This window comes from Peromyscus leucopus, chromosome 6 (genome assembly GCF_004664715.2).
Source record: "Peromyscus leucopus breed LL Stock chromosome 6, UCI_PerLeu_2.1, whole genome shotgun sequence".
Classification (NCBI taxonomy): Eukaryota; Metazoa; Chordata; class Mammalia; order Rodentia; family Cricetidae; genus Peromyscus; species Peromyscus leucopus.
In genome coordinates this window covers 2,213,735-2,226,890 of record NC_051068.1, presented here as the reverse complement: position 1 = coordinate 2,226,890, position 13,156 = coordinate 2,213,735, and the positions used below count along the sequence as shown (strand labels likewise).

Genomic DNA, 13,156 nt, shown 5'->3' with positions numbered 1-13,156 from the left:
TCATCAGAGGCTCCAGGTGAAAAATGGGTAAAATAAGTGTCCTCAGGAAGGCACGACATAGAGCTAAAAGTAAACAACTGCATCAAGGACATGTCTGCAGACATCTGTTCTAGAAATAAGTGACTACCCACAGATTCCAAGATAGGATTTTCAGAGAAAGCCAGGCATGGTGGCTCACCTATGATGCCAACACTCAGGAGATTGAGGTAGGAAGATTAGGAGCTCAGGGCTAGCCTGGGAGACAAAACAAAGTCAAGGACATGGCAAAATAAATGTGATCATGATTTGTCTACGTTCTATCATACAGAATATCAACTTCTCAATGTGAATACTGATTCTAAACTTATAAATAGAAAATTGTACTTATATATTAGTTTAAATGCACAGTTCCCAAGTTCATTGAATTCATAATAAAATAATTATTAAATATTACAAACAATTTATAGTTTTATAAAGAATGGTCACAGGACATGGAGAAATCCTCCCTGCTTGCTCACTTTCACAGTACTGCGGTTGCTATAAAGGCTGCCAGAGAAGAAAAGTCATCAACATCTCACCCAGTAGTGACCTCTGTGAGCTACAGTAATAACTAGCCTGGTGAAGTCAAGCCCACGGGTCTAATAATAGTGACATGCTACATTACAGGGGTAGCCAACGACTTTCTTTCTTTTCTTTTCCCCTTTTTTATTTCTTCCCCCACTTTTCATTGGAATCAAGGCCAGTTCCATGGGGAGAAACTTGCCGGGCACTCTTAAGTTTTGCCAAGAACCCATGACTTCAGAGTTCTAAACCCCAGGGGTGATATTACTACTAATATGTTGCTAACTGGACATAACATCAAACCACCTCTAGGCACACCTATCTGTACCCACGTTAGTGCAGCTCTCAGTTCTCCTCAGACGAGCTTCTCTGGGCCGTGGGTGACAGTTAATGCACAAGCAGTCAAAATACAGAGGGTCTGTGGAGTGCTCAGCCCCACACGAGTTCCCAAGGTTCGGGGAACATCAAGGAAGAGTGGGTGGGGAAAGACTTTAAGAATCAGAGATTCAGGAGGACTAAGCTAAACAGTAACTTCTAAACATGACAGGACCGATGCCCTCATAAATTCTCAGCAGCTGTGGTTGCCTGTATGATTATCAATGCCAGTCAACATCCCAGTATAGAAGGGGGAGGGGCTCACTAGGCCCCACCCCTACCCAAGTTGATAATGACAGTAGCTGGCTTCTGAGGGAGAGGGAGGGGGAGAGAGAGGGAGGGAGGGAGACAGAGTTTTATTTAAGGGTAAGTCAATCATGTTCCAGTGGATGACATCATAAAAATGTGCACATGGGCAGCAGAAATTGAACTGGTAGATGAGAGAGAGAGAGAGAGAGAGAGAGAGAGAGAGAGAGAGAGAGAGAGAGAGAAAGAGAGAGAGAGAAAAGAAGAAGAAGAAGAAGAAAGAAAGAAAGAAAGAAAGAAAGAAAGAAAGAAAGAAAGAAAGAAAGAAAGAAAGAAAGAAAGAAAGATTGATTAACTAAAAAAAAAAAACCAGAACATGAAGTTGGGAGGGGAGCTAAACGGACTAGATCCAGAAGGTGTTAGGTGGAGAAATGGGGAGGGAGATGCAGTCAAAATATAATGTAAAATACTATGATGAAATAAAATAAATTTCAAAGGGGGGGAAAGGTTTTTTTCCTGGGGGAGGGGGAGAAATGCCTGTGTGTACACAGGCGAGCACATGCATGTGGGGACAGAGGTCAGTACTGGGCATCTTCCCTGACTACTCGCTATCCACCTCAGGGAGAAGACCAGGCTGGATTGCCCAGTAGACTCAATATTGGGATTCAGGCACGGGCCACCATACCCAGCTTTTTATATGAGTGTAACAGACCCAAACTCAGACCACTCACGCTTGCACGGCAAACATTCTCTTGACTGCATCATCTCCCCAGTCAGTTTAAACAATGTTTTTAAGCAAGGCATGATAGCACACACCTGTAATCCCAGCACCTGAGGAGACCAAAGCAGGAGGATCAAGAGTGTGAGGCCACAGCCTGGGCTGCCCAGTTCTAGCCCATCCATGGCTACAGAGCAAGACCCATGGCAAAACATTTTATTTAAAAGGATAAAATTAAAATAAAAGCCGGGCAGAAGAGAAACGAGGGCGGCAAGATAGCTCGATAGGTAAAGATGCTCGCCAGGCGCCTAACTCCACCCCTGAAATCATGTGAAACGAGGGCACCAACTCCACGAGGTTAAATGACCTTAAAATGCACTCAGCAGAGTGCTCTCGCTCTCTCTGGTGTGTACACACACACACACACACACACACACACACACACACACAAAATGGAGAGGAGAATGTCTTCTAAAGAAACAAGAAAGTACAGAAAATGACTGCAACCCCTGTCCAGCCCCTGCATGCTTCCTCATTTCAGTTCCTTCTGCACACACAGACCGTGTTGTTTAGTCCAGGTTTCTTTCAATGATTATCAATCATACCACAGTTTTCATGAAATTAACGTGTGGAAATGACTGGAGAAAGCAGTGCAGCTTACCTCCTAAGGTAGCAACCTTCTTCCTAAAACAGTGTTACCAAACTCAATATAAGGCAACAGACTTGGGGCATCACATTCTATAATCTCAAAATTTGGGAAGGAATATCAAGTGTTCAAGGTCAACCTCCACCACACAATAATATACAGGTCAATATGAGCCACATGAGACTCTGTTTCAAAATAAATAGATAGATAGATAGATAGATAGATAGATAAATCAGCAAAAAAATCTACGTATTTCAAACACAGCAAAACTCTGCCCTGGCCAATCTAAAGTGAGCCATAAACAAGAATTAACAATCATCAAATGCCTTCTCAGCAATGCAACTATAGCTCCTGCTGATTCCCAAGGCCAGCAGGCTGGAGAGATGGTTTGATGAGGACTGCAGTTCAACTTTCAGCACTCACATCAGATGGCTCACATCCATGTGACTATAGCTCCAAGGCACCCAACACCATTCCCTGGCCTCAGAGGACACTGTATTCACATGGACAACACTACACTCAGCATACAAACACATAATTTTTCAAAAAAAATTTTTTAACTTTATAAAGGCCAGCAGGCAGCCACCAGCATGAACTGAGGAACTCCTCTTTGCCAGGCCCCATACTACCTACTTCCCATGCATTCTCATTTCAGTCCTCACAAGCAATCCATCAGCAGAGAACTACCCTTTATTTCCACTTCCAGATGTGGAAACCAACTGTAATAGTCACGTGACCTCACAAACCATCCACACGATAGACAGGAGTGACAGGACTCAAGTCCATACCGCCTGGAGCCATCTCTTCACACAGTGGCAGCTACAGAAAGTCCTGCTGCCAGTGCACAGACCCCCGTCCGGTCTCCAGCTACTGCAGGAGGCACCACCTCAGAAGACTGACATCTCATCAGTTCAGTACTTTGGCATGAAAACAGAGAATTCAACTTGCTCCAGCTGAAGCTGAAAATGATACACAATAACTAGAAGGCAAGCCCCTGCATCAGTAATCTAAATTGCCATGGATAAGTGCAAGTGACACCACTGTGACAGCCATTGTAACCAAAATCAGAATGGAAACCTAATGTTTCCATGGAGTCAACACAATTCTCATGTCAAAGTAAGATCCATGCAGAATCCACGCAGCAACGTAATCCTGCAGACCAGATTACCATAATCACTAAAGTCAACTAAAAAAGCCTCGGAGAACCTACTTTCACCTGATTCCCAAGCCCCTGACAAAGGAATGCCTTTGAAGTGAGATTACTGAGGTCTTTCTGAACAACTACAACTTTTTATTTCTAATTATCAGCTTTAAACAGGACTCACAATTCAGAGATTCATCAATGGCCTGATGACCCAGCTACAATAAATACCAACATGTGGTGTGGTGGCACAGGCCTTGAATCTCAGCATCTATGAAACAGAGTTCAAGGCCAGTCTGGTCAACAAAACAAATTCCAGGCTAGCCAGAGCTGTAGATAGTAAGATTGTCTCAAAAACAAGAAAACAAAACAAAACCCAACAACAACAAAATTCCAACACATTTCATCATATAACAACTCTAATTTTGTCAATGACTCTGAGGAATAGATATAAAGTCCTATCAGAAATAAATGGATCTGGCTTTTCCAGAACAGGAGGAAAGGAGGGAGAAAATAGCAGATCTGTCTCCTTAAAAGGTTGCTTGTTTTGAGATAAGAACTCACCATACACCCCAGGAATGCCCTCAACTGGCAATTCTCCTGCCTAAGTCTCCTAAATTTGGGAATTGTAGGCATGAGGTGTCATGCCTGGCTCTTTGCTCTTCTAATTATCCAAATTAAATGATTAAAACTTCTTTTTTTCTTCTTTTTATTTTTACTTTTGAGCTTTGTATACCAGGCTGGCTTTGAACTTAACAGATCCACATACTCTGCCTCCCTTGCTGGAATTAAAGGTAAGCCACCACACCCAGACTAAAACATTAAAAAATGTTTAACTGAGGGCTAGTAAGATGTAAATAGGACAGGCCCACAGGGTCAAGGAAATTGGCTCAAACCAGTTGCCAAAGTATGCACATAATGTACTTACTTATGAGCCAACCTGGAATCTGCCTGAGGGTCGAGCAACAGGTGCTGTCAGAGTTTCTGATTGTGCCTAGCCAATGAGGGGCAACCACGCAATGTCACTGGGATCAGGACACAGCTTGGGTGCTGGGAGGCGGGTATATAAGGCCTTCCCCTTTATTGACTCCCAGTGTCTGTGTTGTTAACGCCACGCCTCCTCATTTCCTCCCCTGAGGGAGCAGTTAGGATCCGGCAACAGTATGATGGCTCAGCAGGTACACTACCAAGCCTCAAGATCTGAATTCGATGCCCAGGATCGCCATACAATGTGCATGTGCTCCACCTCCAATAACTAAATATCCATTTAGATAAAGTGTAATTTTACAAAAGCCTGAGCTGGGCATGGCGATACATGCCTATAATCCCAGCATTTACAAGGCAGAAGATCTAACACTTCAAGACCATCCTTAGCTATATAACAAGACCACCGGGGCTAACATGAGACTGTCTCAAAAAATGAAAAGTAAAATAAGTAACAGACTTGGAGCTGGCAAACGGCTCAGACTGATCACTAGAACCACATGGCAGAGGACAAAACTAGGCAAGCTGTTCCCTGGCCTCCACAGGATACCACACCCACTCACCTCACACACCGTTCACACACGTAACCAATGTTTAATTATTTTTAATTGACAGACTTCACATTTCAACACAGAAGTAACACACTGAGCATACTAACTCAATTATGAGTTGAATGAGTGAGAAAACCTTAAGTAGTATATCACTTCATTACCTTGATATAAATTTACAGAAACTAAATGTTTTCTCCTCTGTAAGCACAGGTCTTTGGTTTTTGTTTTGGAGTTTGTTTGGTTCTTTTTGGTTTTTGGGGGGAGGGGGTATTAATCATCTGTTGAATTCAATCCCCAGCACTGCAAAAAATAAAATAAAAAATTAAAGAGCTGGCAAGATACCGCATGGGCCAACAGGCACTTGCCACCCAGCCTAAAGATCTGAACACAACACCCAGAAGCATCAGGTAGAAGAGAACACTCTCTCAGAAGTCGACCTCCACAGGCACGCAGCAGCTGCGGGAGCACACACACCACAGTTGTAAAAACAGTAACCGTTCTAAGTGAAACTCGAAATAAATCTGTTGGCTTTGCACCGGATCCATGTTAAAATGCTGCTGCCACTGTCCAAGCAAACACTCAGTAATAACAAAAGCACAAACCTTCTGTCGGCCTTTCAAACCTTCCACCTCACTGATTACCTCTTCACAACACTCCACCTTCTAGAACACTGAGGAAAAAGAGGAAACCACTAATACCTTTGACCCCCAGAGCAAAAAAAAAAAAAAAAAAAAAGAGAGAGCCCAATGCTAGTCTAGCAAGCACGAGGCCCTGGGGTCCACCGCAGCACTGCAGACGGAGCACTGGTGCCCTTTCACCCAATCCTCCTCACACTCAGGAAGTGACGGCCAAGGCCAACTCAGACGTCCAAGATTATCCTCAGCTAGACATCCAGATGGAGGCTGTCCTGAGACTACAGTGAACTCTAACTCAAAAAAAGGAAACGAGGGGAGGGAAGGAGGAGGAGGGGAAAGAGGGGAGGGGACAGGAGGAGGAGGGGAAAGAGGGGGAGGAGGGGAGAGGAAAGAGGGGAAGGAGGGGAGGGGAAAGAGGGGAGGGGACAGGAGGGGAGGGGAAGGAGGGGAGGGGACAGGAGGCGAGGGGAAGGGGAGGAAAAATAATCACAAAGATTAACATCTAATTCCTAAAAAGTAAAATTACTTTACTAATTAAAAATTTCGAACATCCTTACTTAAAATACAGAGAAAGAGCCAGGCATGGAGTCACATCCTACAATCCCATTATTTGGGAGACAGACAGGAGGATCGGAGTTCAAAGTCAGCCAGGGTTACGTGAGACCCTGGGCATATGTGGGAGGAGGGTGGGCAAATTTGAAAACCCAGAGTATAATTCCACATAATTACTGAAGCCAGACCTGGTGGACACATCTGCAACCCAAGTGGTTGGGAGGCTGAGGCTGCAGGGTCAGGAGTTCAAGGTCAAACAGCACTACAGAGCACTGTCATGTTTCTAAACCACAGGAAGAAAAATCAAAGAAACTCTCTACTAAATGCTGGAATGATCATTTCTGAGTTCATCACCAAGTTCTCTTCTGGTTTTTAAATTCTACCTCCTCTGGGGAACCCAGGGAGGAAGAGGTTACACACTAGAGGCAGACTCCACAGCTCCACTGGCTGATGCCCATCCAGCTCCCATTCTTCCTCCTGTGCTCCTTAAACTGGATCTTTGCAGTTCCTTCCGCACCTGAGCACTCCGGACTCTAGGGGATGCCTTGTGTTCATTCTGAGCTACAATTTCAAAGTAGCATTCAACTCATTTTGTTCAACTCAATATTATACTGGAAAGCACACATTTTTAAACTCTAAATTAAACATTTTGGAAGGACATAACATCAAATTAGTTGCCTTAAGAGTCAATTAACCTGGTGGGTTAGAATGAATACAGCATTATCTTGCCATAAAAAACCTTCGGAAAGAGATGGATGGCTAAGACAACGTTCTTCTGGTACATTAAACCCACTTACTTACACTGAATACACAGACCTATGCTAAATGTTAATATGTTAAAAGTGATGGCTCAAATCAAGCTCCAGTGTTCATCAGAATGTTATAACCAAAGAAAGGCCAAAAACACAATTTTATTTATAAAAGACCAAGAGAAAAATATTAGGTCCAATGGACAGTCGTAGTGACACTCAGGAAACAGAGGCAGGATTGCTGCAAGTTCCTGGCCATACTAGGACACATGAACAGTGAGACCCTTTCCAAAAAAGCCAGGAGGTGGTGGCACACCCCTTTAACCCTAGCACTCTGGACACAGAGGCAATTGGATCTCTATGTCTTTCAGGCCAGCCTGGTCTACAGAGCAGCCAAGGATACACAGAAAAACCCTATCTGGGGGTTGGAGGGTGAGGGGTTGGGGGAAAGAGGGAGAAATTAGAAAAGAAATAAACACAAGGAACATCTGTCCAGAAAGCAAAGTCCTTCCACGTTTAAGGAGCCAACAACAGGAGTAGCACACCTTGAACAGCAGCCCTTGAAGAAGGAGGCAGAGGGTGAGATTCAGACCAGCCTCAGCTACAGTCAATGCAAAGGAAGCCTGGGCTACATGAGATCCTGTCTCAACACACACCAGTTCCAAAATCATAAGCATCATACCTGGCAAACACACAGGTTGAACATCCCTAATTAGAAAACCAAAAGTCCAAAATGCTCCAAAAATCCAAAAATTCTTAAACACCAAACACAAACTCCACCCAGACATCAGATAACAAGACACCAGAAAAAGCGGACAACACTAAATATGAAATCACTTTAGGCTATGGTACAAGGTGCACATGAAACAAAAATGACCTTCAGGTTCACACTTGGATCCCATCCCCGAGATCCCATGATTACATGCTAAAATCTGAAGGAATACACCTCTGGGTCCCAGGCATTTCAGATAAGAAACAGTCATTGTGTACAACTGGATGAAAAGAAGAAGGTAACACAACTCCTAACGACTGATAAATAAAGTCACTTCTCCCTTAATACTGCAGCTAGTATTCCCAGCTAAGAGCACAAACCTACCCACTGTTCACTGAACACTAAGAATGGACCAAGTTTTTCTCCCTTGTCCACTCCAGCATTAAAGTCAGAAAGGACAGCACTGTTCAATTTAAAAGAGGACTTATACAAACAACCCATTCTTACATGATTCTCCAAAGAAGACAGGTCTTCCCCTCAGGGGCAGGGGGAAGAACCCCTCACAATGGCACAACAGGGCCTACCCCCACAAGCAAAGCGAGAGAGGGAATCAGAGAAGAACATGTCAGGACTGCAAAAGAGGCTTCTCAAAGTGTGGGGCTGAAACTAGACAAAAAGAAAAGGGGGGGGGGTGGAGTAAAACCCAGGCAGCAACAGACACGGCAGCTACAGGATCTGAGAGGCCGGCAAGGGTCCAGCTGAAGGGAGGGCATGGAAAGTAGAAAAGAGCCCTAAAAGCCAGGCTGAAGGCCATGAACTCAGTCCAGTTGGCAAGACGCAAGTAACTATTTGAGGTTTTCCGGGGGGACCTAAGTGATTAAAACCAGTAGAAATGATACTGTCAATAGTTACACTAGATAAGAGAAGAAACCTGTTCAGAAAAAAACAGGAATATTAATACAAAGATCAAACCTAAAACTCCCACCACATTCACCGACTTCTTCATGTGGCCTCGCTGCCAGAAGACAATCAGAGCCACACTGTGCCAAGCCACTGCTCCTGCCCCTCACTACCTGAGCCTCTGTCCTCAGTTAAATTTAGGGTACCAGCTGCTCAAATTGTCACCAGGACTTGTCAAAGCACCAGTCTAGTCCTGACTGACAGACATGTGACACACGGCACTGCTGCTGCTGAGTGGTAAAATGGGAGAAAAATTGTGGGGCTGAGACATGAGCAAGGTTCCTAAGGAAAGCTGTCCTGGCAGCCGAAAACAGGGAGTGCAGACTCACCAATGGTCAAAGCTTGAGGGCAGAAAATACAGCCACCTCTAAGACAGACCACAAGTTCCGCCAGACTCGGCTTCAACAATTCCTTTATATCTAAAAACTTGAAAATGTTTCCAGTGGAACACAGACTTGAAGCCTAAGACCAAGTGTCCCAAGAGACAGCACCCGAGGTGTGGAAAAACCACACCAATACACCCCATACAACCACACCAATCAAGGAAGCGTTGACAACGACGCAGTCTAACTCCATGAGCAAGCCTCAAGCACAACTTTGAGAAAAAATAAAGTATGCTACGTTTATTTCAAGAATGTTGCCCACAAACTCAGGAAACAGACCTGCTGAGAGCTTCATGTGATATTTATGCCCCCACAGCAGTAACCAAAGGAAAACATAACACAAAGAAACCACCTCACAACCGAAGGCACGGCTTGACGTTCAGGCAGTGCTTGGCAAGTCAAACACTGTTCTAAACACTACACATACATCAACTCCATTGTCTCAACTGTGTGACACAGAGGGAAGACTTAAGCGGCAGCTCCAGTCTACCCTCGAGGGACGGAGAACCAAGAGGGTCTTTGCTCAAACCACACAACACAACACGCAGGGCCTTTCTTTCACAAGTGTTCAGAAGCGCACACTTCTGAAGACAGTTGGCCACACTCTTCTTTGCTCTCCATTCTTAATTTTCTTCCTGCCACCAGTATTTGGAGAGGCTACCTTTAATATTCAACAGAAGCTGCAGGACTTAAGCACGATGGCACAACTCCTGGACTATCCATCCACCATCAGAGGTCCCAGTTAGAAGGTTTGTCAGGAATTCAGAAATCCAAGCCTGGCAAAGCATCAGGGAAATGGGTCCTAAATGGTCATCTGGAAAGAACATGGAAAAGGGGACAGAAAGACCAGGGTGGAGCCCCTTGTCAAGGCCTCATCGGAATTACCTTCTGAGCATTCTCCACCTCATCACCCACAGAGAAAGCCAACACAACACTCACCACAAGGGATCAGTCTAAATGACAGCTGCACTTCACACCTCCTAGAGGTGGCTCAGAGTCCTTGTCCCCTAGCTCTCTGGTAAAAGGGCAATCAGTTGTACTCTTAGGATGCCAAAGGCAGTAAGCAGTGAACCCTCCTGAGCATCAGCTCTCTACAGTTCCTGTTGGTGGCAGTTTGGCGGGGAAAGTGAAGGGTTCACAGCTACACAGCCACAGGGGAAGGAAGGTCTGAGGACAAAACGTAATGTCTGCTGCTCCCTGCCTTCCTCTTCCCACTTCAAGGATGTGCACTGTAAACGGTATTCTGAAAATGAGTCCAATTTACATGTACCAGAACAACACAGTCGTCACCAGTGCCAAGGTTTCTGCCATCTCTCCCCTGAATTCCAATGCATTTCTCTCTGTTCGTCTTTATATAAGTAACAAATTACTTCAACTAACTCCATCTAAATGAACTTAAGTGAATCTCCACAGTAATGTTCCATCCTAAGAGAGACTGTGTGGCGGACTCAATTTGTACACAGACTCTGACCACAAGTGAACCAGCCATTTACTCGACAGGCTGAAGCTCCAAAGGTCCATCTGGCACACCCCTTTTTATCAGAAACCCCATGTTTATAAAGCAATAGCTACCCTTTCTGCTCACTGGCTTGAAAACTTCCCAGTTCACAGGAAGCATTTATTTCTTGTTTTCTTGGCTGACAAGTATTATGATAATCAACCCTGCAAAAACCTTAATTAGATAGACTCCAAATATCAAAAGGTTCTTTGGCATATGTAAAAGAAGTTAAAGTGTTTAACCATTCAACAAAGGTCAACACAAAATATAATCTCAAGGCTGGGCTGTAGCTCAGAGGCAGAGCATTTTCCAATAATGCCCAAAAAAACACATCCAAATTAAGAAACTCCATTTACCACCAATGTCTCTTATGTTAACAACATGTACAGGTTAGAAGTGAGCTTTAAACAGTGGATTCAGGTGCAAGGATGAGTGGCTTAACTTTTTACACAAATTGTTTCCTTCCCCCACGGGTTAATGTTTGTCCTCAATCCTAGAGATCGGACTCTATTCAAACTACAGGAAAAAGGGAAAGTGATTTGAGGGTTTAATGTTTGTGATTACAGACTTCATGCCTTGCAGGACAGCAAAACTAAGACAGAAATATTCCAAAGCAGCAAAAAAGCTAGACTTAGACTCTAACTGCACACAGAGCCTGCCTAACTCCTTTCAGGCACGTTTTCATCCTACCACCCCTCCCCCATAGGTAAATGCCAACTGTTTCTAGAACTCTCAATGATAATTTGGGAAGCTTGCCATTGACTCCCACGATTCAATCCAACTGATACACAATGTTTTTGTGCAAAGATGCCCTACTTCCCCAGACTATAAACTTATTAAAGTGATGAGAACATACAGTCCCAGGAAGTCGGGATTACTGAAATACTCCAGTAAGCATGGCTCTTATTTAACAAAAATGGACATGAATCACACAGGGAATCCCAAAACTCACTCACTACCTTCAACCGGCCATCCAGATACTCACGGAAAGTCATTTTAGCTCAGTTAAATCAGTATGATAGGGCCTTGTACTACCCCCAAGTGATTTGGGAAGAGGAGGAAAAAGACGTTACTTTACACCGATGGAGGAGCATTCAGTCTCAAGATTCAAACTAAAACTAACACATCATTTCACCCATCATGTTTTATTAACATGTTTAGACCAGTCTAAGGTTTCTATATGGGAAACAAGAAAGCCAACAGTAAACTTCCCTAATTAACTGCAAATGACATAAGTAGGAAAATCCTTCCCCCTGGGTCCTGTGAAGTCTAAGGTTTTAAGAAAACTCCAGACTAAGGAAATGTCGTGTTTGCTACGTTCCAACACTTCTGTGTGATCACCAAATTATTTTCAGTGTTTAGTAACCCAACAAAGAGAGTTTCTTAAAAGCCACCCAACCCAAATGTTACACGAAACAGACCATTTTCACAACCTAAATTTAATCCAAATTGGGAACTTCCAAAATTACCGAACACTCTAATACATGCATGACTCGCCTCGAGCTGCCTTTCAAAATGGAATATTACACTTAAATGAAAGTCTGCCCCTGTTCAAAAAAAAAAAAAAGACATCGGTTGCAAAGAGGAAGTCACCCAGCAAACACTCACAACCTGGCCTGTACACTGTCAGAAGATAATGTGACTTGTGTGCCACCCTGAAACTTACCAGGAAGCTGGTAATAAGTTTGCCAACTGTATACACTTCTGACCCAACTTTACCGAGGCTGTGGCCAGGGCCTCCTTCTGGAGAGGCCACAGCCACAAGGTGCCCACACGCGCGTCCCGAGCGAGCCAGGCCGGGCCGCGCCCCTCCCCCGCCCGCGCCCCAACAGCCGCCCGCAGTCCCCGCCGCCGCCCGGGGTCTCCGCGCGGCGCGGCCCGGAGGGGAGCGCGACCGGGTGGCTGCACCCTGCGCGCCCGAGCGCGGACCGGCGTCCATCCCGAGCCCAGCCCGCTCCCCCGCTCCGCCAGCCTGGGGCGGCTGCGGCCCCGCATCCAGCCTGCGCCCCCACGCCCGCTCGCCAGAGCCGAGCGTCTCCCGCAGCCCGGCCACCCGACCCGGAGGGGGGGCAGCACGTGAGCGCGGCCGCCCCTCCCCCGCGCCCAGGCCAAGTTCGCAGCGCCCGCCGCCCCGGGCCCGCGCTCACCTGCTTGGCGACGCTGTCCCCTCCCGGACGCGCGGCGCTCCCCTCCTGGCCGCCGTCGGCACCCCTGGGCGCCCTGGGGTGCGGGCGCTGACAGCCGGGCGGCGGGTCCGGCGGGGGAGGGGCGCGGGGCAGGGCGCAGCACCGAGGCAGGAGGGGAGCTGTTACTAAGGGAGAGAGCCAAGCGCGCGAGCGGCCAACGGCTCCGGCTCGGCACCGGGGAGCGCGGGGACCAGCCAGGCACAAATGAGCTCCGGGCCCGCGGCGGCGGCGGCCGCGCAGCAAAACAAACCCGAGCGGCCTGCGCCGGGCGCGCGGGGAG

The 13,156-nt window shown here is 46.0% G+C and overlaps 1 protein-coding gene across 2 annotated transcripts in view; it reads right to left on the bottom strand.

Annotated features, from left to right (window-relative positions):
• The window catches only part of Tbl1xr1 (TBL1X receptor 1), a 146,257-nt gene extending 133,332 nt beyond the window's left edge, over positions 1-12,925 (bottom strand). The window contains exon 1 of one of the 2 annotated variants that reach the window (XM_028856460.2): positions 12,838-12,925. The gene's annotated coding sequence lies outside the window, so the exon portion shown is untranslated. Of the gene's footprint in view, positions 1-12,356; positions 12,447-12,837 lie in introns of those variants that run through there. The other variant, XM_028856461.2, reaches the window with a different exon arrangement.
• Positions 12,926-13,156: the final 231 nt, after the last annotated feature.